A 23,088-nucleotide genomic window follows, 5' to 3' on the forward strand; every position below is an offset into this window, starting at 1 on the left:
GAATTTTACCAATTTGTGGAAACTTCTCAGATCTTGCCACATGTTAGATGTCAGGCAATGTCTCATTTGGAGAGAGGAAAAAACAACTAGAGTTACTGTGATTTACTGCAAGGCAAATTATTCTGAATTTCCTTGGTAAAAAGAAAATGAAAGCTACATTTGTTAAATATCATAGAGGTTCATCTTCTAAACAGCCTCTTATCTGGAAAATATATGTAGTCATTTTCCTGACTTAATAAGGAGATAAAGCAAGTTTCACTTATCTTAATTTTGCTTGTAATGAATATACTAGATGAGATTTTGCTATGATATGTGACTGCTCTTTCATTAACAGATTAGATAATTGCCCTCTTGGAATGGACCAACTTTATTATTTAGCACCTGACTCAATCCTGAAATAATCTAGAACTTTTTTGAAAGTCAGTGTGCAGAGCTATGGTTAGAGGAAGTTCACTTCAGTCACTCAGTTGTGTCCAACTCTTTGCAGTTGATAGACTGTAGGAGGCCAGGCATCCCTGTCCTTCACCAACTCCCAGAGCTTGCTCAGCTCATGCTCATTGAGTTGGTGATGCCATCCAACCATCTCATCCTCTGTCATCCCTTTCTCCTCCTGCCTTAAACCTTTCACAGCATCAGGGTCTTTTCCAGTGAGTCTGTTCTTCACATCAGGTGGCCAGAGTATTGGAGTTTCAGCTTCAGCTTCAGTCCTTCCAATGAATATTCAGGACTGATTTCCTTTAGAATGGACTGATTGGATCTCCTTGCTGTCCAAAGGACTCTCAAGAATCTTCTCCAACACCACAATTCAAAAGCATCAATTCTTCAGTGCTCAGTTTTCTTTATGGTCCAACTCTCACATCCATACATGACTACAGGAAAAACCATAGCTTTGACTAGATGGACCTTTGTTGGCAAAGTAATGTCTCTGCTTTTTATTATGCTGCCTGTTTGTCATAGCTTTTCTAACAAGGAGTAAGCGTCTTTTAATTTCATGGTTGCAGTCACCATCTCCAGTGATTTTGGAGCCCCCCAAAATAAAGTCTGTCCCTGTTTCAATTTTTTCCCCATCTATTTGCTGTGAAATGATGAGACTGGATGCCATGATCTTAGGTTTTTGAATGTTGAGTTTTAAGCCAACTTTTTCACTCTCCTCTTTCATCTTCATCAAGAGGCTTTTTAGTTCCTCTTCACTTTCTGCCATAAGAGTCAAGTCATCTGTATATCTGAGGTTATTGGTATTTTTCCTGGCAATCTTGATTCCAGCTTGTGCTTCGTGCAGCCTGGATTTCACATACTATGCATAGAAGTTAAATAAGCAGGGTGACAACATGCAGGGTGTTAAATAAGTTAAATAAGCAGGGTGATAGCCTTGATGTACTCCTTTCCCAATTTGGAACCAGTTCATTTTTCCATGTCTGGTTCTAACTGTTGCTTCTTGATCTGCATACAGATTTTTCAGGAGGCAGTTCAGATGGTCTGGTTTTCCCATCTCTTTCAGAATTTTCCAGTTTGTTGTGAGCCACACAGTCAAAGGCTTTGGCATAGCCAATAAAGCAGAAGTAGATGTTTTTTCTGGAATTCTCTAGCTTTTTTTGATGATCCATCAGATGTTGACAATTTGATCTCTGGTTCCTCTGCCTTTTCTAAATCCAGCTTGAACATCTGAAAGTTCTCAGTTCATGTACTTTTAAAGCCTGGCTTGGACAATTTTGAGCATTACTTTGCTAATGTGTGAGATGAGTGTAATTGTGCAGTAGTTTGAGCATTCTTTGGCATTGCCTGTCTTTGGGATTGGAATGAAAACTGACCTTTTCCAGTCCTGTGGCCACTGCTGAGTTTCCCAAATTTGCTGGCATGTTAAGTGCAGCACCTTCACAGCATCATCTTTTAGAGTTGAAATAGCTCAGCTGGAATTCCATCACCTCCACTAGCTTTGTTTGTGGTGATGCTTCCTAAGGCCCACTTGACTTTGCATTCCAGGATGTCTGGCTCTGGTGCTTGATCACACCATCATGATTATCTGGATCATTAAGATCTTTTTTTGTACAGTTTTCTGTGTATTCTTGCCTGCTCTTCTTAATATCTTCTGCTTCTGTTAGGCCCATACCATTTCTGTCCTTTATTGAGCCCATCTTTGCATGAAATGTTCCCTTGGTGTCTCTAATTTTCTTGAAGAGATCTCTAGTCTTTCCCATTCTGTTGTTTTCCTCTATTTCTTTGCATTGATCACTGAGGAAGTCTTTCTTAACTCTCTCTTGCTATTGTTTGGAACTCTGCATTCAAATGGGTATATCTTTCCTTTTTTTCCTTTGCCTTTCACTTCTCTTGTTTTCTTAGCTATTCGTAAGGCCTCCTCAGACAACCATTTTGCTTTTTTGCACTTCTTTTTCTCGGGAATGGTTTTGATCATGGCCTCCTGTACGATGTCATGAACCTCCATCCATAGTTCTTCAGGCACTCTATCATATCTAATCCCTTGAATCTATTTGTCACTTCTACTGTATAATCATAAGGAATTTGATTTAGGTCATACCTGAATGGTCTAGTGGTTTTCCCTACTTTCTTCAATTTAAGTCTGAAAGGCATTGTGTATACTGGGCCTGAGAAGTCATGGGTTTCCTTGTGCCTTGGGGAGATAAGCCACTGCCTGCATGACACAACTTCACAGGAAGTTGAAAGATATGATCTCATTTAACTGTTGATCAAGGTGTGAGGGGCTTTCTAGGTGGCTCAGTGGGTGAAGAATCCACCTGAAGTGGACTGAGCACCCACGCACAAGGTCTGAAATTGTACCATCTGAATTCCATTCATTCCAGTTGTTTGAGGGGAGGACCTAAGACAGTAGAGAGCTTGGAAGGCAGCCTACTGCAGAAAATGGGTTGGCAAGCTATGGTCTACAGGCCAGATCCAGTTCACTATCTATGATTATATAAGCCCAGAAGATAAGAATAACTTTCCAATTTTAACTGGTTGGGAAAAAAATCAAAAGAAGGATGATATTTCATGACATGTGAACATTACATAAAACTCAAGTTTCAGTGTCCATCCGTAAAGTTTTATTGGAACAGTCACATTTATCAGTTTTCATATTGTCCATGGTTGTTTCTATGCTTCAGTGGGAGACTTGAACTGTCACAGTAGAGACTGGGTGACCCTAAAATCCTTAAAATTTATTATCTGGCTCGGTACAGAAGAAGTTTGCTGACCACTGGTGTAAAGGTGGCACTAGTAGTAAAGAACCCACCTGTCAATGCAGGAGATGTAAGAGATACAGGTTTGATCCTGGGTTGGGAAGATCCCCTGGAGAAGGGCATGGCAATCCACTCCAATATTCTTGCCTGGGGAAGCCCATGGACAGAGGAGCCTGGTGGGCTACTGTTCTTAGGGTTGCAAAGAGTCAGACATGACTGAAGCGACTTAGAGGGAAAGAGCATTAAAACCCATGGAGTCAGTCTTAGGTTGAATCCCATCTCTTCCAGTTACTAGACCTGTAACCCCAGTCAAAGTGACCATTCATTCAAGAAACATTTATTAAACTTTTACTGTTCCTCAGAGACATTGCTTGGCATTTGAAATGCAGTGGTTTTCACACCTGAGGGGTTACCAATACGTAGTTTGCTGGTTTCACTGAGAACTTTAAATGAAAGTAAGTATTCAAAGTACATGGCATCTAGAAGTTGTTCAGTTAATGCTCCCCACCCCCCAACTCTATTATTTATTAGGAGTCAAAGGTGGGGAAGCCACTTAATTTCTTAGGGTATTTACTCTTTCAACTATTAAGCAACTCAACAAATGATTTTTGGAAGTCCACATAAAACCATTCTACCCCAGTATTTTGGGATGGCTTTAGAAGTGGGGCAATGCTGGGCTTCCCTGGAGGTTCAGAGATGAAAAATCTGCCTGCAGTGCAGGAGACCTGGGTTCAATCCCTGGGTCAGGAAGATCCCTGGAGGAAAAAATGGCAATTGACTCCAGTATTCTTGCCTGGAAAATTCCATGGACAGAGGAGCCTGGTAGGCTGCAGTTCATGGGGTTGGAAAGAATTGGGCTCAACTGAGTGACTAACACTTTACTAATGCTGGGAAAGATTGAGGGCAGGAGGAGAAGGGAGCAACAGAGGATGAGATGATTAGATAGCATCTCCGACTCAATGGACATGAGCTTGAGCAAACTCTGGGAGATAGCGAAGGACAGGGAAGCCTGGCGTGCTGCAGTCCATGGGGTCATAAAGAGTCAGACACAACTTAGTGACTGAACAACAACAACAAAGAAGGCAAAATGATGAGCTGCTGGCTGACTGGGACCTAGCCTGGTATCTCAAGTGGTGATGTGCTGCGGACCTAGAGGGGAAGAGAGGCATTGAAAAGGCAAGGCCAGGGAACCACAAACAAATGACTTTATAGTTTTGGTCTGGGCCTGCTTTGTTCAGATGTAAGCTTCTGTGGGACCCAGTCTTGGGTGGAAGGTGGTCTTTTGATATCAAAATACTTTCAATGGTCAGAATACTTCTAGTATGTGATGGGGCCAGAATTTCGAATCCTAGGCATTCTGATTCTGCTGCCATTAGTCATTACACCAGCGCCTCTCAAACTGGGGTCTCGAGTTATATGGATATATCATCAGGGTTCCTAGAGTTCTCCACAAAAGCCTCTAAATTCAGAGTTTCAGAAGAATCTTAGGAAAAAGAGAAAAAAGATCATATAAGCACATTCTGGACTCTCAAATGACCCTTTATAACCCGGTTTTGCCCTGTGGTGCCTTCCTCTAAGTTTGCACTTGTGTTTAGATCGGGTAATTTTAGTGGGCTAATAAGGAAACAACAGAGGCAGCAGATCTAATAAGAAAATAATGTGTTGACACCCTAGGAAGGTCAAATGATATTACTGCTTACTCTAAGGACAGAGGTTTCACAGTAATTCTAAGTGAGAAAAGAGGTGGGAGAACCAAATCATTATACAGCACACAGGGGTGTTGGTATGCCGTGAGAAACTGGCACATGATTAGAATGGCAAGCTAGTTTTTGCAAAACCACAGTCACTGTGTAACTTGGATTTTATTAGTTTTGTGATTTTGCTTTGGTTTAATACATTGTACAAAAGCCACATGAATACAACATTTTAAAATCTAGTTGTTTAAAATCAAGTTTTAACTCATTTAAATGACATTTGATAAAAATGGTTCCAGTGATGTTCCAAATAACTCTTTATTATTATGTGATATTGCCTTATTTTACACTTTGAAGCTTCACTGAATGAGGGCACTCTCTAAATTCTTACTAAAGTGTTCAAAAGAATAGCCTAGAGCTGGAGAAAAGGCAGGAGAAATTTTACACACATTTTTGTGTGGTTGTCTTGTGCTTGTGTTGATGAGGTTATTTTTCCTTGCACAGGAATATGTCCAAAGGAGATAAATGCTGAACCTTCAACATGGTTATTTAAATGATAATCCCATTTCTTTCCTATTTCTTTAGTCCTGATCATTCAATTTCTATTCCTGTGATTTTTTGCTTATCGATGAAATATGTTTTCATGAGAGTCTGATGCTTATGCTACCATCTTCAGAATAGTTCTTGGTTCTTATTTATCCAGAGAAAGGGAAAGGAACTATCAGCCACCCGCCACCTCTCCATACCTTTACTTATGTTATAAATATATTTATTTGTTTATTGTCTGTCCTCCCATTAGAATGTAAGCTATGTGAAAGTAGGGTTTTTCTCTTGTTTATTTCATTCAGGGATTCAAAACCAGAGGCAGTTTTTCATCCAGGGAATATTTAGCAATGTCTGTTTGTCCAACTAGGGTGGGGGCTACTACTGTCATTGGTAGGTATAGAGGCCAAGGAAGCTGCTAAATAACCTATACTACATAGGACAAGCCCCCCTGGCCTCCCCAACCAACAATAAGGAAGGCAGTCAAAATGTCAATAGTGCTGAAGTGGAGGAACCCACAGCTGAAAAGTGGTGTTCAGCAAGTAACAAGACTTACAAGTATTTGTGGAGTAAATGAAAAGATAACTGACATATAATATGTGTCAGAGACTACATTAGAGGCTTCATAGATGTCATAAGATCATTCACTGAGATATTAATTTGTTTTGGTTCTCACTGGATTTTTCCTGGCTCCCTTTCCAAAAAGGTCATAGTTGGGCATTTCCTGTCTTCAGAGTCTGTGACAGGGCTGAGAAGTGGCAGAAGAAAGGTCCTCTGCTTGCCTTTGTGAAGGGTGAGTCACTGACATTGTGCCATATATTCTGGAGGGTCTTTCTGTGGCCTTGTGGAGAGAGGAGTGTACAGTCCTCATAGTGTCAAAGATTTAAGTCTTTTTTTCAACCTACTAGGCTAGAGTTTTGAAGTTGGATTTAGTTTGATAAAATAATATGCCATTTTTATGTATATATAAATCTATAGAGTAAAATTTGTACATTTTGTACATTATTTGATTTAAAAATTCTTAGTCAACTGTACAACACAGTAGGCATTACTATTGCCATTTTATAGATGAGAAAACTGAAATTCAGAGAGACGAATTAACTCACTTCAGATCATACAGGTTACAAATGAAAAAGACAGGATTTGATCCCAGCCTAGCTCAGTCTGACTTCAAAACCCCAAACCAGGCTTTCAAAGAGCTTGTGGGTGACAAGATAAACCTTTACTTTCACGCAGTATAAAACTTCCTTCCTGGACCATTTCTTTTCTCACCAGGGTGGTTTTTGCTCCTAAAAGTGGTTTTCTCTTTCTCCCCAGGTGGACTATTGATTAATTAACTAATAGTAGCACCTACTGTGTCCAAAATGTGAAGCTACCAGAGATGGCGTGTAAGTTTTATTCTATGTGTCATCTCTGACCATTGATCATTGGCTATAAGTGTGTTGAGAAGGCTGAGTGCAGAACAGAGCCATCATCAGTTGGCCATTGGCTGCCGTGTCACGTGGTTTGCATGTGTTCCACACATTTACACTCTCTGAGGCAGTAAGGGCCAAAGACGAATAAAGTCTCTTATGGAAACAGCCAACCTTTCAAGATTCAGCTCCGTTCCCATTATTACCTCCAGAAGCTTCCTGACCACCCCAGCTTCTCTCTCTCCTAATCCTATAGCCAAGGTCTCATAGGTGAGACAGGGAAATAGAACAATACTCATGAAATTAGCACTGCTGCAGCTGAGTACTCCCCCTGTCTGTATCTCACTTCCTCAACTGGACAGTAAGGAACTGGAGCTCAGTGGGCAGTGCTCCAGGAGCTCCTTGTCTCTCACATGGCTGAATGTAATAGTCACTTAGTGAATATTTGCTGAGAAGAGGGTTAAATAAATGAGTGAATGAGGTGGGATACTGCATACCTATTCCTATTGCTTGCTCCTTGGAAGAAAAGTTATGACCAACCTAGACAGCATGTTAAAAAGCAGAGATATTACTTTGCCAACAAAGGTCTCTCTAGTCAAAGCAATGGTTTTTCCAGTAGTCGTGTATGGATGTGAGAGTGGGACTATAAAGAAAGCTGAGTGTCGAAGAATTGATGCTTTTGAACTGTGGTATTGGAGAAGACTCTCGAGAGTCCCTTGGACTGCAAGGAGATCCAACCAGTAAATCCTAAAAGAAATCAGTCCTGAATATTCATTGGAAGGACTCATGCTGAAGCTGAAACTCCAATACTCTGGCCACCTGATGCAAAGAACTGACTCATTTGAAAAGACCCTGATGCTGGGAAAGATTGAAGGCGGGAGGAGAAGGAGACGACAGAGGATGAGATGGTTGGATAGCATCTCTGACTCGATGGACATGAGTTTGAGCAAACTTCGGGAGTTGGTGATGGACAGGGAAGCCTGGCGTGTTGCAGTCCATGGGGTCACAAAAGTTGGACACGACTGAGTGACTGAACTGAACTGAACTGATTCTTATTGGATTGAAGAACCTACAAATATATACAAGAACTCAAAATTAAACCGTTCAGGCCTAACATAGTAAAGGTCCTCCAGGATCCTGTTATAGCATTGTGGTTAGTATATGTTTTGCCTGGTCAGTGTTCCTCAAACATCTGTAGTTGTTAAATGTTTTGAGCATGTAGATTGAACATTTCTGTCTAAAACTCTGTCTAAATCATCTCTAAAATTCATTATCCCATTTCTTGTTTTATTCATCTCCTAGCACTTGTCCTATCCAAAACACTCCATATTTTGTTTTATTTATTTATTTTATTGTCTATCTTCCCCCTCAGCAAGGGGGAAGAATGCAGTGAAGACAGGATTTTTGTCTTGTTGAGTGACTGCTTGTTTCGATTACTAAACAGTAGTTGCACAAAAAAAACCCCAAATTAAGTGGCATAAAATAATAGTCATTCATTATGGGCAAAGATTTCATGGGTTAGGAATTCAAACAGGGTACACAGTAGGTGCATTAGTTTTCTACTGCTGTGTGACAAATTGCCAGAAATTTAGCAGCTTAAAATAACATACATCTATTCTCTCAGTGGGTCAGGAGCCTGGGCATAGCTTAGCTGGGCCCCTGCTCAGAGACTGGCAAGATTGCAACTAGAACTCAAGATGTTGGCTGGGTTGTATTTCTTTCTGGAATGAGGGCCTTTCTCAAGTTCACATGGTTGTTGGCAGAATCCAGTCCCTTATGGTTGTAGGACTGTTGTTCACATTTTCTTGCCGGCTGTTAGCCAGGGACTGCTGTCAGCTTCCAAAGGCAGTCACTTTGCACATGGCCCTTTCACAACATGGCAGCTTTCTTCTTCCAGGCTGGCAAAAAGGGCACAATCCCTCTTTCAGTAGCTTTTACTTTATTATATCTTGCTCACCCTGGATAATCTCACCTTTTCTTAACTCAAAATCATCTCATTTGGGACGTTAATTACATTTGCAAAATCTCTTCACTTAGCCATGTGACACAGTTAAGGGAGTGATAGTCTATCATATTCACAGTCCTTCCCCTTTCCCCTCAACACACACTGAAGGGCTTATACAGGATATATACACAAGAGTGGGTGCAGGGGGAATCTTGGGGGCCATCTGAGAATTCTGCCTACTGTAGCAGAAGTGTCTTATAACGGAATCATCATGATGTTGAGGGTTGAGGGAGATCTCTGCTGGGAAGACTTGAATGGCTATGGGGAGTGGTCTCTGCTGGGAATGGTTGAAGGCTGGAACCATTCGTGGGCACCTGTACCCAACTCTCTGGCCTCTAGTCATAAAGAACCCCCCCCCCCCAAAAAAAATCTCAGCTGGGATTAAAGACCAGAGACATATGTGGCTTTTCCTTGTGGACTGTACTCTTAGCTTGGGGGCTGGTTCTGAGAGGAGGCACCCCAAAAGGGATTGTCCGAAAGTATTTCAAGATATCAGGTGGAAGTTGGTTTTTTTATTTTTTCTATTTTTATGACCTAGACATAGAAGTCACATAGCATCACTTCTGTGCCATAAAATTTTATAGATTCCAAAGACATAGACTCTCCCTCTTGATGAGAGGAATGGCAAAAAATCTGTAGCTATTATTTTTTTTTTTTAAAAAACTACTACATTGTCTTATCTCTAGTAGACCTGCAATAAATACTTGTTGAACTAAATAAATATCTGTCTACTAAAACTAATTCAGTCTAGGATGGAATGAAATCAAGAAAAACTATTTGACAGAGACATATCTTAAATGATGAACAAGTTGAGTAACGAAAGTACAGGAAAAAGTTTTGGGCAAAGGAAACAGCTTATGCAGAGGCGTAGAAACGTGTAAAAAACTGGGTACTTTAGGGAAACTCAAGGTAGTTCAGTGTAGCTAGAGCATAGAGTGTGTATGGAAAAATGGAAGGTGATGAGTGTGGAGACATAGAGGATGGCCAGGTCATAGAGGGACTTGTGGGTTATGCTATGCAGTTTTTCTGGAAGATTTGAGGACACATTGAGAAGTACCACAAGTTCAGGGAGGCATTTTAGAAAGACTCTTATTGTGTGTGTAGTATAGATATAGATTGGTGGTCTGGAGAGCAATAAAGGGCTGCTATAATAATTCAGGTAAGAGATGATGAGAATGAATTGTGGCCTTTGCATTGAGAATGGAGAAGAAAGGACAGTTTGCCACATCAGAGTCTCATTCAATAACTGTAGCATTGCTTTACTTGTTTACTTATTTTTGCATTCATTGCAATCTGGATTCTTGTTCTTACTATTCATCACAGAGATTGATGTTCATCTGGAATGCATGAGTGTTGAAACTCATCGGCATAAGTCAGTCATGGTGTACAGTGCATCTGAGCCCTACTCCCTACACAATCTTTACAGCTCAGCTCTGAACCGGCTCCCTTGGTGATGAGTGTTGGTGATGAGATATAAATACATTGAGATGAAACCACGACAGTCACCTTGGCTTGGAATACAGCAAGGAGACAGAATCTGATTCCTGCTTTGCTTGTGTTCAAAGCAGCATGACATATTTGTACAGGAGTGTTCTCTCTGGAGTGTCAAGTACTTAATAAAGATCACCTCAGCACATTTTTTGCAAATAGAGCCAGTTGAGTTCCCAGGTTTCTAGGCCTTTTGCAGAGTTTGAGGTGAATAAAATTCTTCTATTTTTTTTTTTTTCTCTTCACTGGAAAATTATCAAAGGGCTGATCACCTTTAGCATGAGGACAGATTCTTGACTCCTTCCTGCGTGCCTGTGTGCTAAGTCACTTCAGTCATGTCTGACTCTTTGCGACCCTATGGACTGTAGCCCGCCAGGCTCCTCTGTCCATGGGATTTCCCAGGCAAGAAACCCAGGGTGGGTTGCCATGCCCTCCCCCAGGGGATCTTCTCAACCCAGGGATCGAACCCAGTCTCTTCGTCTCCTGCATCGGCAGGTCAGTTCTTTACCAATAGTGCCACCTGGGGAGCCCTGACTGCTTCCTGCTGACGCTTATATTGCAGATTGGGAAGCTAAGCTGAGGGTGGGAAGAGGGCTTAACAGCTGGTCAGTGGGGACGCCAGGCGGACATTCAGATCACACATGCATCTCATGTAACTAACGGACTTGTCATCTTTAGTACCCGAAACAAATATATTTTGTTTAATATATGTTTAGGAAAATCTCAAATTGAAGAATCCCTTCAATTCTCTTCAACGATGATTTATTTAACATGTAGCAAATGCTGTTCACAGTCAGAGATTAATAACAACAAAATACCTGTCCTCACAAAGCTCACATTCTAGTAAGGGGAAATAATAAACAATAATGATAATAAAGAAATTATACCTAAAATTACATGTGTGCTAAAAGTAGCGTTTGAAATCAATAGTGCATTAGAAGGTGAGATGTTTTATAGGAAAAGGAAAGCTGAATGAATCAGGCTGGCAGATATGAGGGAATGGTTTGTAATCTTAAATAGGATGATTATGGTATGCTTATTAAAAGATGTTTTTCAAAAAAAAAAAAAAGAAAAGATGTTTTTTTCCTCAGCTCCACCCTGTTGTATTTGAACGCAGAAGCCACTTAAATTGCTCAATCTTTCTGAGCCCCAGTTTCCCATTCATTCACTCAATCAGACAGCATATTATTGTATTAGTGATGTTGGTTCCCATTCATATGTTGAAAAATATCAACAAAAAACCAACATAATCACTGCTCTCATCTAATCTAGTAGGGAGGAGGACTTTAAATAAATTCAGTAAAATGCTTTGAAAATGAAAGCTTGGCATGCTGTGAGAGCAAGCCATAAGGGATGGATAACCTAGTGTAGGAGTCTGGGAAGACCTCTGAGAAATTTCATTTATGCTGAGGCCTGAAGGATAACTGGGAAGGCAGGGTGGGCTAGAACGGTAAAGGGTGTTCTGGGTGGAGGAAACAGCCTGTGTGATGAGAGTCTGGGGTCTTTGATGACTTGCCAGGAGTTTAGTACGGCTGGAGCAAAGAGGATGAGGTAGGAGATGTCTGGAGAGGTAAGTAGGGGTCAAATCACACAGGACCTGTAGCCATGTAAATTATCTGCAAAATAGAGATGAAGAATGATGCACAGCATCTGGCATTGAGTAGGTATGCAATAAATGATGGCTGTTAACCATGTAAATGATGACAACAGTAATAATGATATTCAGCAGTGCATAACCCTAAGCCAGTTGAAAGCTGGTATCTTTGTATCTTCTGGGTAAGGTAAGCTTCATGTTGGAGGCAGCAGGCTGACTTGGGAATGAAAACTGACTTAATTTAAGTGAAAATGAAGTTATCCATTGACTTCTGTGCCCAATGCGCATGTTTCCTGATTTTCTTGGCAGGTGATAAAAAGAGTTTGAAATTGGGAATAGGTAGATCTGGTTCTCAGGGTTAAGTCTGCCACTAACTGAGACTGTGACATTGAACAATTTTTTTTTTTTTTTTTTACCTCTCTGGATCTCAGTGATTTTACCTGTATAATGGAGAAAGTAATATTGTTCACTCTCAAAGGGCTGATTGAAGATCAAATGGAATGATATTTGGGAAATTTTATTGCAACTTCTGTAATGCTACAGTTTGGTTGGATTTACTCTTCATTATATTAATGGGGAAAAGATCCTAAGAAAAAGCCTCCTCTTTGTATTTTCCCAGGACCAGGTTCTTTCCATCACAACTGTGATGTATTTCAACGTATTTCCCAGCCTGTGTGCTGATGCCTTGTTTGGTTATTAAGGGAATACTGTTCTGAGGCTCCAGTGCATTTATGGTGCTGCCCTAAAATTCAGTCTAAGCTGAAAACAAATACAAAGTTGGGAACTGGTGGTTAGATCATATGACATTCATTCACACTTCTCCATAAATAATGGGGGTCTGTTTAGGTGGCAATAGACAAGTCTAATCTCCCCCATATTACTGAAATTATTAACTACTACTCCTAAAATCTATGGAGTTATCCTTATTGTTATTATTATGAAACTCAATCCCATTTCCATGTCATAAAGATAAACCAAATCTCATTTCAATTAGTTACAGCAGGAGGGAATGAACTTTAAACAGACATTTAATTTCTGAAAAAAAAATTAGGAAGTTCTTCATGGAAATGTTATGGCATTTTGAAACAGATTAATAGTTCAGTGTGAACACATCCACCCTGCAGCTAAATGATGGGTGTATGGTGATGAGGAGACAGGTTAAATGAGCAAAACCAGTTGATACCACTGGTTTGGTTCTAATCAAATAATGTTCACTTTATGACTCTTGAGTGCTATTCTTTTTTTTTTTTTTCCATTCACTTTACAGATTGAGTTATTGGTCTTCCATTATAGATGTATTTTATTTATTAAGAGAAAGTAGTTGACTTTCAGGTGATGATAAAATTTAACAAAAATACTCCCACCCTAGATGCTATGGAGAGATTTACATACTCCCCCAAAAAGTCAGACTTCCAAGATGTCGATCTGGAGCTGGGGGCAGAGGGGAGGGAACTGGGAGCTGATTCAGAAAGCTTGTTCATGCTTTTTTAAAAATCTTTTCTTTTTATTAACATTCATGTCCAAGAGTGTGCCCACTTTTCAGCAGCTGAACATGACAAGGGGAAAAGGTTTCAGTGATGAATTCTGGTGTGTGTCTGTAAATTTCATGCTTGTGAAGTTGGATTAATAGCAAGGCAGACTGAAGTCCTTTTGTTCTTGCACAAACAGCTACAAAGCAGAGAGCGACAGTGTGAGCGTCCCAGTCTATCGAGGCCTCGAGGCATGACTGGGGGGCCCTCATCGCCAGTCTCTGGCCTCTCTTCTGAGGGCTAATTATGGCATTTGTTCCACTGGGACCTGGATGGGAACCACGAAACGAATGTCAGCAAGACTTCAGTGTTCCTTTCAGCCTCCATGAAAGCTGGGTTTGAAGGAAATCTTTTAAATCTGTTGCCATGGAATTACCATCCAAGGCCTTTATATACTTCTCAGTTCTTAGGGAAGGAGTCTATAAGCTAACTTGGCTTTTGTGTGGTTACAGAAGGATTGGTTTTGGGAATTTTGGAATATAGTTCCTCGAGGATACAGGAACTGTTGTTAGATGTATGATGGGATTAAACCCTCTATTCCTGGAAAAGAGAGGCCACTTCACTGTGCTAACTGTTATACAAAGAACAAGCCTTTTGGGAGGATCTGTTGTAGACAATTGAAATAAGTTAATAAGACTGTTATTAACTGTTTACCTAACAGTTGTTATTTGTTATAAACAGATAAAGCAGTTTATCTAACATCATTTTAAAAAGCATCTCAAAGTATTTCATCTAATTCAGTTTAGCACAGTTTATAGCCCTACTAATTAGCCTAGTGACTAGACACAATTCTTCTTAAACGAGGGCTTGTCTTCACTGTTTGTAGAGAAAGGAGAAAAATAAGGGCAATGTAGCTTTTCTATAAAGCCTAATTAATTTTTCAACTTTAGGCATTAAAGATATCCTTTCTTCTATGAAGTGATGCTGGCGATAGACGGTAGTTGTTTTTTCAAATGCTCTTTACAAAATACAAAAGATGGCAAACAGGTTTATTCTCACATTAAAAAAATTGTTTTTTAAATTTTCAGGTCAACACAATACAGTATACTAACACATATATATGGAATTTAGAAAGATGGTAACGATAACCCTATATGCAAAACAGAAAAAGAGACACAGATGTATAGAACAGACTTTTGGACTCTGCGGGAGAAGGCAAGGGTGGGATGTTTCGAGAGAACAGCATCGAAACATGTATATTATCTAGGGTGAAACAGATCACCAGCCCAGGTTGGATGCATGAGACAAGTGCTCAGGCCTGGTGCACTGGGAAGACCCAGAGGGATGGGGTGGAGAGGGAGGTGGGAGGGGGGATCAGGATGGGGAATACATGTAAATCCATGGCTGATTCATGTCAATGTATGGCAAAAACCACTACAATATTGTAAAGTAATTAGCCTCCAACTGATAAAAATAAATGGAAAAAATAAAATAAAATAAAAAAATAAAATAAATTTTCAGGTCAACAAAATTCCCAAATCTGAAAACTACTGTCACAGCAAGGGCTTTAGAGTTAGAAATACTACACTTCATGACTTACCAGCTATTTGATCTTGAGCAAGATAATTACTTTTCTGAGCCTTGATTCTTCTCATTTGTAAAATGAAGACCAAAATATCTATCTCAGAGAGATATTGTAAGCTAGCAACATTCATAAAAGTAAAACATTGGAAATGGTCCAATTTAATGAATGCAAATGTTCACCAACTGGTGACTGGATAAACAAACAATGATATACCTATGCAATGGAATACTATTCAGCAATAAACAGGAATGAACTACTGATCCATGCAATAAAATGGGTAAATCCCTAAAACATGTTAAGTGAAAGAAGCTAAATACCTAAGACTACAAGCTGTATTATTCCACTTACACTAAACATCCAGAAAAGACAAATCTATAGAGACAGAAAGTAGATTCATAGTTCCCTAAGGCAGTGGGTAAGAACAGAGATTAACTGCAACTGCACATGATGTATCCCTGTGAGTAACAGAAATATTCTAAAACAGGACCGTGGTGATGCCTCTACAACTGCATGTTTACAAAAAATTATTGAGTTACATACCTAAACTGGGTGAACCTCTTTGGTATGAAATTATACCTCAATAAAGCTGTTTAAGGGCTTCCCAGGTGGGACAGTAGTAAAGAATCCACCTGCCAATGCAGGAGATGCAAGAGACATGGGTTAGATCCCTGCATCAGGAAGATCTCCTGGAGTAGGAAATGGCAACCTAGTCCAGTATTCTTACCTAGAAAATTTCATGAACAGAGGAGCCTTGTGGGTTACAGTTCATAGGATTGCAAAGAGTTAGACACAATTGAGTGTGCATGTGTACACACACATACAGCTGTTTAAAAAATAATTTTAAAAGAAAAAAATAGACTAACATCTGCAAAGCACCTAGCCTACTGTTGGTATATGGTATATATAATTAAAGTGAAAGTTGATCAGTTGTGTCTGACTCATGGACTGTAGCCTGCCAGGCTCCTCTGTCCATGGAATTTTCCAGTCAAGAATACTAGAGTGGGTTGCCATTACCTTCTCCAGGGGATCTTCCCAACCCAGGAATCAAACTCTGGTCCCCTGCGTTGCAGGCAGATTTCTTACCATCTGAGCCACCAGGGAAGCCCAATGATCAATAGATGCAGAAAAAGGTTCTGACAAAATTCAGTACCCATTTATGATAAAAACTCTCCAGAAAGTGGTTATAAAGGGAACATATCTCTACATAATGAAGATCATATCCGACAAACCTATAGCTAACATTATACTCAAAAGTAAAAAGCTGAAAGCATTTCTTCTAAGGCCAGGAACAAGACAAGGGTGTCCACTCTTGCCACTTTTATTCAACATAGTTTTGGAAGTCCTAGCTATGACAATCAGAGTAGAAAAAGAAATAAAAGGAATCCAAATTGGAAAAGAAGTTACACTGTCACTGCTTGCAGATGACACGATCCTACACATAGAAAATCCTAAAGATGCTACCATAAAACTATTAGAGCTAATTAGTGAATCTGGTTAAGTGGCAGGTTACAAAATTAGCACACAGAAATTTTAAATAAAAAAGCCCCATGTATAATTAAGAGCATTACAATTATAGAACTATGTTGGCCAACTTTTCAGAGAACTCCTTCCTCCACTATGACTTGTTGGACTTCTCACGAGTGAGACATTAGTTAAAATCATTATGATTTCAGTGTCTATGTGTTACTATAGTTAATATACATCCCTGCCTGCAAGGAAATTGCAAGCTGGTTGGGGAGACAAGACCTATGCATTAAGTAATTAGATGCTTAAATAAGCCAATTTAAGATTAAATTCCAACGTGAGTCACAAAAATAGTTGTTGGTCTGAGACTTCAGAAGAAAGTAAAATTCCTATGTCAGAAAAGGAGCCCTACGCTGGATTTTGAAGTGTGAAGAAATCAGATAGAAGAGAAGAGGCAGAGGGATGTTCCAGAAAGGAAAAGAAGGATAAACAGTCACAGAGAAATGTCAACCATGATCACTCAGAGAACTGAAAAGAGTTTGGGCTTTGAAGGGAGACAGATTTGAGTTCAGACTCTGGCAGCAACTTTGCAAACTGTGTGACCTTGAGCAAGTAACAATTTCTGAGACCTAATTGCATTAACTATAAAGAGGTGGAAATAATACCTATCTCTCAGGATTAATGTTAGTATTAAGTGAGATATCCTACATAAATCTCTTAGCACGATGCCAGGCTTACAGAAGGTATTTAATAAACATGAATTTCCTTTCTTTCTCTGCCCTCAAAAAGGTGATAATTTGGTTATGGAGAAGCACATACTAGGAATAATTTTTTAAAAAGACAATATCAGATTAAAACCAAATTTAAGAAAAATTTTATTTTAATTTTCATTGGAGTATAGTTGGTTTGCAGTGTTGTGTTAATTTCCGCTGTACAGCAAGGTGAATAAGTTATACATATACATATATCCACTCATTTTTAGATTCTTTTGCCATATAGGACATTACAGAGTATTGAGTAGAGTTCCTTGTGCTGTACAGTAGGTCCTTATTAGTTATCTACTTTATATATAGCGGTATGTTAAAACCAAATTATACAGTTAATCAGACATTTTTATTTATCTTAAGATCTAGTTTATCAATTAACGCAGCCTGTATTTCTCTTAGCAATACTCTTGGCAGTTTTTAAAAATCTATCTTAATATGGTACAATTTACATGTAACAGAGTACATCCATTTAAAGTATATAATTCAGTGAGTTTTGAAATACGTATACATGGTATAACCACCAGCATCAGGATACAGAACATTTCCGTAATTCTCAAAAGTTCCCTCATGCTTTCTATCCTCCTTTCATTCCTGGCCACAGGTAACGCTGTGTTTTCCGTGACTGTTGGTTAGTTTGCTCTTTCTAGAATCTGGTATAAATGGAATTATACAATATGTATTCCCTTGTGTTTGGCTTCTTTTGTTCACAATGCTTTTCAGATTTATCCATATTGTTGTATTTTAGTAGTCCATTCCATTTTATTGTTAAATGGTATTCCATTGTATGGATATGTTGCAATTTACTTATCCATGCTGGAAGAAATTTGAATTGTTTCCAGTTTTTAGCTGCTATGAATAAAACTTCAGTAAACATTTGAGTACACCCTTTGGTAAACATATGTTTTCATTTTGGGGAGGGAAATACCAAGGAATAGAATTGCTGTGTCATAAAGTATATCTAACTTAATAAGAAACTGCCAAAATTTCCCATTGTGGTTGCTCCATTTTACATTCCCAACAGTAGTACATGAGAGTTCCAGTTTCCTACATCCTCATCAAAACTAAGTATTGTCAGTCATTTTAATTTTAGCGGATGTTTGGTGAGAAATCACAATATCTCACTGTGATTTCTAATTTATATTTTTCTGATAACTAATGATTTGGGGCTTATTGGCCATTTGCATACTTTCTCTTGTAAAATATCTGTTCTTTTGTCCATTTAAGAATTTGGGCACTGGTAGTTTTAATCATTTTTTAAATGTCTGTCTTACCTTGTTATTGTTGATCAGTGGCTCAGTTGTGTCTGACTCTTTGTGACCCCATGGACTGCAGCACTCCAGGCTTCCCTATCCTTCACCAACTCCTGAAGCTTGCTCAAACTCATGTCCTTTGAGTCGGTGAGGCCATCCAACCATCTCATCCTCTGTTGTCCCCTTCTCCTCCTGCTTTCAATCTTTCCCAGCATCAGAGTCTTTTCTAATGAGTTGGCTCTTTGCATCAGGTGGCCAAAGTGTTGGAGTTTCCGCTTCAGCATCAGTCCTTCCAATGAATATTCAGGACTGATTCCTTCAGAATTGACTTGTTGGATCTCTTTGCTGTCCAAGGGACTCTCAGGAGTCTTCTCCAACACCACAACTCAAAAGCATCAATTATTCAGCACTCAGTCTTCTTTATGGTCCAAGTCTCACATCCATACATGACTATTGGAAAAACCATAGCTTTGACTATACGGACATTTGTCGGCAAGGTAATGTCTCTGTTTTTTAATATGCTATCTAGGTTTGTCATTGCTTTTCTTCCAAGGAGCAAGAATCTTTTAATTTCATGGCAGCAGTCACCATCTGCAGTGATTTTGGAGCCCCAGAAAATAAAGTCTGTTCTGTTTCCATTGTTTCCCATCTATTTGCCGTGAAGTGATGGGACTTAGGCCATAATCTTCATTTCTTGAATGTTGAGTTTTTAGCCAGCTTTTTCACTCTCCTCTTTCACCTTCATCAAGAGACTCTTTAATTCCTCTTTGCCTTCTGTCATAAGGGTGATATCATCTACATATCTGAGGTTATTGATACTTTTCTCGGAAATCTTGATTCCAGCTTGTGCTTCATCCAGCCTGGCATTTCTCATGATGTACTCTGCATATAAGTTAAATAAGCAGGGTTACAATATACAGCCTTGACATACTCCTTTCCCAATCTGGAACTAGTCCATTGTTCCATGTCCAGTTCTAACTGTTGCTTCTTGATCTGCATATAGGTTTCACAGGAGGCAGATACGGTGGTCTGGTATTTCCATCTCTTTAAGAATTTTCTACAGTTTGTTGTGATCCACACAGTCAAAGATTTTAACATAGTCAATGAAGCAGAAGTAGATGTTTTTCTGGAATTCTCTTGCTTTTTCTATGATCCAATGATGTTTGACGATTTGATCTCTGGTTTCTCTGCCTTTTCTAAATCCAGTTTGAATATCTGAAAGTTCTCGGTTCACATGCTGTTGAAGCCTAGCTTGGAGAATTTTGAGCATTACTTTGCTAGCATGTGAAACAAGTGCAACTGTCTGGTATTTTGAACTATCTATGGCATTGCCTTTCTTTGGGATTGGAATGAAAACTGACCTTTTCCAGTCCTGGGGCCACTGCTGAGTTCTCCAAATTTACTGGCATATTGAGTGCAGCACTTTCACAGCATCATCTGTTAGGATTTGAAATAACTCAGCTGGAATTCCATCACCTCCTCTAACTTTGTTCGTAGTGATGCTTCCCAAGGCCCATTTGACTTCTCACTCCAGGATGTCTGGCTCTAGGTGAGTGATTATACCACTGTAGTTATCTGGGAAATCCATAAGAAGGAAAGATAACAATTTACTTGGGAAAAGCTTCATGGAGAAGTTGACATTAGAGATGAGTCTGGAAGCTGAAAACGATTAGGATGTTTGAGGATGGAAGGATAGGGAAAGGTACTACAGGTCAGCAGAGGGACTAGGAGGCATGAGGAAAAGCCCAGAGGTGGAAAGGCTGAGGTAATGGACATAGACCAGCTTGAAATAAGACTGGTGAGTAGGCATATGACCCAGCAATCCCATTACTGGGCATATACCCAGAGAGAACCATAATTAAAATGGAACAAGCATCCCAATGTTCATTGCAACACTATCTAAAGTAGCCAGGACATGGAAGTAACCTAAATGTCCATCAGCAGAAGAATGGCTAAAGAAGATGTGAAACATGTATATGATAGAGTATTACTCAGCTGTAAAAAGGGTCATTTGTAGAGACATGGATAGACCTAGAGACTGTCATACAGAGTGAAGTCAAAAAGAGAAAAATAAATAATGTATATTAATGCACATATGTGAAACCTAGAAAAATGATATAGATGATCTTATTTGCAATTTGCAAAGCAGAAGTAGAGCCATAGACATAGAGAACAAATGTATGCGTACCAAGGGAGAAGGGGGAGGATTGGATGGAATTGGGAGATTGGAACTGGTATGTATACACTATTGATAACTATGTATAAAATAGATAACAGATTAGGACCCATATGTAGCTCAGGGAACTTTACTCGATGTTTTGTGGTAAGCTAAATGGGAAGGCAATCCATAATAGAGGGGATATATGTGTATGAATAAGTGATTTACTTTGCTGTACAGTAGAAATTGATGCAACATTGTAACACAACTATATTCCAATAAAAAAAAGGCAGACTAGAGAGTATGGAGGAGCATTGTGGCAAGAAAGTTCAATACACTCGTCTCTCACCTGGGGAGAGTTGCCCTGGAATGGAAAAAGGCTTCTTAGAGAAAAACACATGACAAAAATTCTTACTCTTTCTAGTCAATTGTAAGTGGTAAGACTCTATTCAGGATATAACTAGACAGACTAGGTCCCATACTCTGAACTCCCATAACACTCTCATTTCAAGGTTCACTATGCTTGTTGATTTACCTGGCTTGCTGGGTTGTAAGTTGGATGAGGGCAGGAATCATGTTGGTTTTACTATTGTATTATTTCCAGGGCCTGTTTATTTAATGAGCAAATTAATGAAAAATGAAATTTATTTCTGAGATGTAGAATCTTTGCAATAGAATAAATAGTTGTGAATTTCTACAGCTATTATGATAATAGTAAACTAGCTAATTGACTGGGAAGTTCAATTAGAAGATTTTTTTTTAAGATTCTGAGTTTTATTCCAGCATTGTCTGTTTTAGCAGGGATTTTTACTTTTTTGTAATAATAAGAGCTATAATGGAAAAAGGCACTTACTCTACACCAGACATTGTATTAAAATGTTCTTTATACAAAATGAGAAATTTGATGCCAAAAGAAGTTGAATTATTTGCCCATGATTCACAGTATGTGGCAGAGTTGGGATTTGAATTCAACTCCTGTTGTGGATAAAGTTAGTGTTTTTAACCACTCTATTCTACTGGAACACTGGACTGGTGTTACATCATTGATTCTTTAGACAGAGTTCTTCAACTTGAGCCCATTCCTACAGAAGCTTCTGGGTGATGCTCTTGATTTGACCAAAAGTGTGAATTTGAGCACCCAGGTTCTACCTTCAACCTAGACTAGTGTCTGCTGACCAGAAATGTGAAGTACAGTGATTAGGGGCTTGCAGAATGTTGAAGCTATTTTGCAGTTTATTTTACTACCTTGCTGTTCTAGTGCAAATTTGGAGATAGCCTATTCATGTCACTCGAAAAGGATTCCCCTAGGTTTTGCCTTTCTTTGAAACTGCTGAAATTTGGGAAATATTCTAAGTTAGTTGGAGAAGGCAATGGCAACCCACTCCAGTACTCTTGCCTGGAAAATCCGGTGGATGGAGGAGCCTGGTAGGCTGCAGTCCATCGGGTCGTGAAGAGTTGGACACGACTGAACGACTTCACTTTCACTTTTCACTTTCATGCATTGGAGAAGGAAATGGCAACCCACTCCAGTGTTCTTGCCTGGAGAATCCCAGGGACGGGGAAGCCTGGTGGGCTGCTGTCTATGGGGTCGCACAGAGTCGGACATGACTGAAGTGACTTAGCAGCAGCAGCAGCTAAGTCAGGTAGTGTCTGCTAGGATGCTAAGGGGAACTGGCTACAGAGGATGTCCGACGTAGCCTCGCACCTCTTTGCTTGGTAAATTTTGTATCACCTGAAAAATCCTATGGAAAGTTCTGCTGTTAAAAAAAAAGAAGAGGGACTACTCTGCTGGTTCAGTGGTTAAGAATCTGCTTGCCAATGCAAGAGACATGGGTTTGATCCCTGGTCCAGGAAGATCTCACATGCCATGGAGTAACTAAGCCCATGTGCCACAGCTACTGAACCCGTGTGTCCTGGAGCCAGGGCTCTGCAGCAAGGATGACCGCTGCAATGAGAGGCTGGCACATTGCAATTGGAGAGTAGCCTCCACTCACCACAGCTAGAGAAAGCCCAGGCACAGCAGCGAAGACCCAGTGCAGCCATGAATAAATCAATAGATAAAATTTTTTTTTAAAGAAGAAAAAATTCAATGAAAATTTATGCATTTTCTATATGTATTAATTGTAGGTAAATCTGATTTCAGAAACAGCATTAATACACTTGAAACCAATCTTTAAGCTAAAATTTAGACACTCAAGTGGTTTCCTATTATTTTCAGTTAACTCAAGGAGCTATTTTCTCATTTTTTCTACATATTTTTCAAACAAACTGTGTGTGCCTTCATATACATATATGCACCAGAATGCCTCTTTAAAACAAATAGTTTGGGTATGGTGAAAAACATATTCAAAGTAAGCCGTTGCTTTTGTCACATATCTTATGTGCCTTTGAGCACAATTCCCGAAATTCATTTAGTGGGCATTCACTTAGAATTTTCTGAAGAACAGTTTCTCTGTAAATTATTAACT

This window comes from Cervus elaphus, chromosome 20 (genome assembly GCF_910594005.1).
Source record: "Cervus elaphus chromosome 20, mCerEla1.1, whole genome shotgun sequence".
Classification (NCBI taxonomy): Eukaryota; Metazoa; Chordata; class Mammalia; order Artiodactyla; family Cervidae; genus Cervus; species Cervus elaphus.